General features: G+C 52.2%; 1 non-coding gene across 1 annotated transcript in view; it reads right to left on the reverse strand.

The window, feature by feature from the left end:
- LOC126434148 (small subunit ribosomal RNA) overlaps positions 1-655 on the reverse strand; it is a 1,910-nt gene extending 1,255 nt beyond the window's left edge. The window contains exon 1 of the ribosomal RNA XR_007579010.1: positions 1-655. This exon is cut by the window's left edge and continues 1,255 nt beyond it. This is a non-coding gene — a ribosomal RNA (small subunit ribosomal RNA).
- Between the last annotated feature and the right edge of the window lie 4,345 nt (positions 656-5,000).

The raw sequence follows: 5,000 nt of genomic DNA on the forward strand, positions 1-5,000 counted from the left end.
ATCCAACTACGAGCTTTTTAACCGCAACAACTTTAATATACGCTATTGGAGCTGGAATTACCGCGGCTGCTGGCACCAGACTTGCCCTCCAATAGATACTCGTTAAAGGATTTAAAGTGTACTCATTCCGATTACGGGGCCTCGGATGAGTCCCGTATCGTTATTTTTCGTCACTACCTCCCCGTGCCGGGAGTGGGTAATTTGCGCGCCTGCTGCCTTCCTTGGATGTGGTAGCCGTTTCTCAGGCTCCCTCTCCGGAATCGAACCCTGATTCCCCGTTACCCGTTACAACCATGGTAGGCGCAGAACCTACCATCGACAGTTGATAAGGCAGACATTTGAAAGATGCGTCGCCGGTACGAGGACCGTGCGATCAGCCCAAAGTTATTCAGAGTCACCAAGGCAAACGGACCGGACGAGCCGACCGATTGGTTTTGATCTAATAAAAGCGTCCCTTCCATCTCTGGTCGGGACTCTGTTTGCATGTATTAGCTCTAGAATTACCACAGTTATCCAAGTAACGTGGGTACGATCTAAGGAACCATAACTGATTTAATGAGCCATTCGCGGTTTCACCTTAATGCGGCTTGTACTGAGACATGCATGGCTTAATCTTTGAGACAAGCATATGACTACTGGCAGGATCAACCAGGGAGCTGCGTCAACTAGAGCTGAGCAGCCGGCCGCCCGGGAGTGTGTCCCGGGGGCCCGCGCGAACACGCAAGCGTCCGCTCAATTATTCTGCAAACAGGAGGAGGCTGCGCTCCCCTGCACCATACACCTCGAAACCCTCTCAGGTCCCGGCGGCGCGCAGCGCCGTCCTAAGTACTTGGTCGGGTTCGAGAGAGGCGCAATCGCCCGGAGTTTGGCGAGTAGACGCTTTAGGTGCGACCACCCGTGCTCCCAACTGAGCTTGCCGCTGCCGACAGAGGCCCGGGAGCGTGCTGTCGTGGCATTGCCGGCGGGAGACAACACGCGCCACCTACGGTGACCGGCAGCTCCAACGCCAGCGCCACAGAAGGACAAAAGCCCCACTTGGGTGCCGAAGCGAACTCTCCCAGCACAGCGCACGCGCCAACACGTCCGCACAGCTGCGATACAAACCACCTGCGAGAACCGCAGAGGCGACCGAGCAGCAGACGGCGTCGCGGCGCCGAGCGCCGGGCGGCGGCGCATCCTCAGCGCACACAGTCCTCAATCGGACCAGCACACTGCAGATGTCCACCGCGCTTCGCACCGGGCCCGCGAGGACCTACTTTGGCCGCACGGCGCCGCGTGCAGGGTGCGCCGGCGCGCAGCTGCGCCGCCTGCCGCCTCCGTCGGCCGGCGCGCCTGCCAGTGGCCGCCCCCACCAGCCGGCTGTAGCGCGTGCGCCCACGCACCGCGCGGCCAGCACGCCGGGCGGCCCCCCCTCACCGGCCGGGGCCGGTCCCACCCAGCCACCGCCGCGTATCGCTTCACACCCACATGCCATTCACGTTCGTGGGCATGGTGGGTATCGCTGAAACAACCGGTTGGTAGCTCAACCGATCGTCGCCATCACTGATTCACCTCTAGCGAGAACAACCGCACCACAACGGTTTACCAGTTGTTCATTTGCGTAACGTCACCAGCAAACGTAGGCGTCCATCGCCATTTGCAAATTCAACGATTGTTGCATGCCTGTGTCAGGTGTCACGACACACTATGTCTGCCCACATACACGCAACAACATGTGCACGCTTCGCAAACACGTGGAAGGTGGCCCCCGTACGTATGCGATGTCCATTGCGCAAACGACTGTCAACCGGCCTCTGTCGCATGTCGCAGATGTGGAACGCAGTGCACCATGCTATCACGGTGTGTGAGAAGAGACGACAACGTCTGACAACACGCGCCACTACATCAACAGACGGCTCATGCTGATCGCCATCCAGGGCATACCACACTGCACTCCAGCTCTTATAGGGAGACGACACGTAGCTGCGTGCACAACATTTGGACCGCATGGTTCGCCGTTGTTGGCGCAGTCGTTGTACGGTCACATGTACCACGATGTATCATTCAGTACATGAGGACCAATGTGCAGTACAGTGTGTGATTTGGAGGTACAACATCAGCGGACAGTTGACACAGGCCGTACCACAGCGTAGGCGCAGTGCTTCGCCATGCGAATGCCAATGAACAACTGCGAAGGGCATTGAGCATATACGTCCTGCTGCCATCCACATTACAGTGTATCGCTGCAAGGTGTTTAACATGAAGCGATACACTGGGGACCGGGCAGTGCGAGTAGCAAACTATATTGCGGGGGTTGCAGTTAGGCAACACTACACTAATTTAACGCGTCGTATGACAATTACAGAGCAGGTTAAGGCCCAACGTGTGTTGGGTTAAGGCCCAACGTGTGTTGGGTTAAGGCCCAACGTGTGTTGGGTTAAGGCCCAACGTGTGTTGGGTTAAGGCCCAACGTGTGTTGGGTTAAGGCCCAACGTGTGTTGGGTTAAGGCCCAACGTGTGTTGGGTTAAGGCCCAACGTGTGTTGGGTTAAGGCCCAACGTGTGTTGGGTTACAGCACAATATGGGTTACGTTAAGGGGCAATGTGGGTTACGTTAAGGGGCAATGTGGGTTACGTTAAGGCGCAATATAGGTTACGTTAAGGCGCAATATAGGTTACGTTAAGGCGCAATATAGGTTACGTTAAGGCGCAATATAGGTTACGTTAAGGCGCAATATAGGTTACGTTAAGGCGCAATATAGGTTACGTTAAGGCGCAATATAGGTTACGTTAAGGCGCAATATAGGTTACGTTAAGGCGCAATATAGGTTACGTTAAGGCGCAATATAGGTTACGTTAAGGCGCAATATAGGTTACGTTAAGGCGCAATATAGGTTACGTTAAGGCGCAATATAGGTTACGTTAAGGCGCAATATAGGTTACGTTAAGGCGCAATATAGGTTACGTTAAGGCGCAATATAGGTTACATTAAGGCGCAATATAGGTTACATTAAGGCGCAATATAGGTTACATTAAGGCGCAATATAGGTTACATTAAGGCGCAATATAGGTTAGGTTAAAACACGACATAGGTTAGGTTAAGGCACGACATAGGTTAGGTTAAGGCACGACATAGGTTAGGTTAAGGCACGACATAGGTTAGGTTAAGGCACGACATAGGTTAGGTTAAGGCACGACATAGGTTAGGTTAAGGCACGACATAGGTTAGGTTAAGGCACGACATAGGTTAGGTTAAGGCACGACATAGGTTAGGTTAAGGCACGACATAGGTTAGGTTAAGGCACGACATAGGTTAGGTTAAGGCACGACATAGGTTAGGTTAAGGCACGACATAGGTTAGGTTAAGGCACGACATAGGTTAGGTTAAGGCACGACATAGGTTAGGTTAAGGCACGACATAGGTTAGGTTAAGGCACGACATAGGTTAGGTTAAGGCACGACATAGGTTAGGTTAAGGCACGACATAGGTTAGGTTAAGGCACGACATAGGTTAGGTTAAGGCACGACATAGGTTAGGTTAAGGCACGACATAGGTTAGGTTAAGGCACGACATAGGTTAGGTTAAGGTACGACATAGGTTAGGTTAAGGTACGACATAGGTTAGGTTAAGGTACGACATAGGTTAGGTTAAGGTACGACATAGGTTAGGTTAAGGTACGACATAGGTTAGGTTAAGGTACGACATAGGTTAGGTTAAGGTACGACATAGGTTAGGTTAAGGTACGACATAGGTTAGGTTAAGGTACGACATAGGTTAGGTTAAGGTACGACATAGGTTAGGTTAAGGTACGACATAGGTTAGGTTAAGGTACGACATAGGTTAGGTTAAGGTACGACATAGGTTAGGTTAAGGTACGACATAGGTTAGGTTAAGGTACGACATAGGTTAGGTTAAGGTACACATTGTTGTAAGGAAAGGTTTAATGGGGGGGGGGGGCGGCGGCCGGTTTGTTGATTGTGATTATAGTACGTGGATGCCTGCGGTATCATCTGATTTGCCACGTCAGGATGTACCTTTGGCTCATGACAGGCGGCGCTCTCATTCCATGCTTGTGGCAGACCTGTGTCTTTCATTCCTGCCATTGTTTGTGTGCTGTGAGAGGAGGCAGTATTGTGATGTTGGGTGCACCCCTGTGTAGGACATGTGTGGGTGTTGGTGGCTTGGCTGAGCAATGGTGGTTGTCGGGTGGGTGGGATATTCTGTTTTCTGTGTGGACCTCCCAGTCTGGTTATGACAGTGTGGATTGTCTAATGTGGCGGAGAGGATGCACTGGGTGTTGTTGCATGCTGGTGCTTACATATTGTCTGTGTGCGTGTTACAGGCAGAGAGTAGTGCGTGATAAGAGTGTGTGGCTGACGTGTGGTTGTGATTGTGAGCAGAGTCTTTCAGCATGTATACGGACAGTTGTATATATTATCTGTATTCTGATGGCTCTATCTATTACTAATCAGCGCCGTGTATACGTTTAATGTGGTTCCCGTCGAAACTGTTGTATCTCTGTACATTAGTGACACGGCGAGCGCGCTATGTAGCTACTCGTCTCGGCAGCTTCCACCGGTGTATGGCAAATGATTATAAGCAATGAGTCTAGTCGTCAATACCGATAGTGTGACGTCACATGTCTGGGGTGGGGGACGCTGCGCCCTTCCGGTGGGTCATGGCCTAGCAAGACTCTCCCCACGCAGGGGGGGCTTGGACTGTCATTAACTCTTCCGAGTAATATACTTGCCGTACGTTTTTGCGACTGCGAGTGCAACGCTCACCGGTACCGACATGGATGGAGCGCCTCCTAGCTGACCGCTCAGCATCGGCATTCGTACAGAGAGCAACGCGATCGCGTCTGTAGCTCGTAAGTGGTACAGCTCGCAGCTCATGTATAGGGACAGCGGGAATGTCGCATATTGGACATACCTCTTCATGAAACGCATGTTATAGGGGTGGATTGCACATTGCGACTGCGGGAAAAGTCCGCCGTTCATCCGCTGGAGTTGCGAGTTGGG

This window comes from Schistocerca serialis, unplaced genomic scaffold (genome assembly GCF_023864345.2).
Source record: "Schistocerca serialis cubense isolate TAMUIC-IGC-003099 unplaced genomic scaffold, iqSchSeri2.2 HiC_scaffold_1182, whole genome shotgun sequence".
Taxonomy (NCBI): Eukaryota; Metazoa; Arthropoda; class Insecta; order Orthoptera; family Acrididae; genus Schistocerca; species Schistocerca serialis.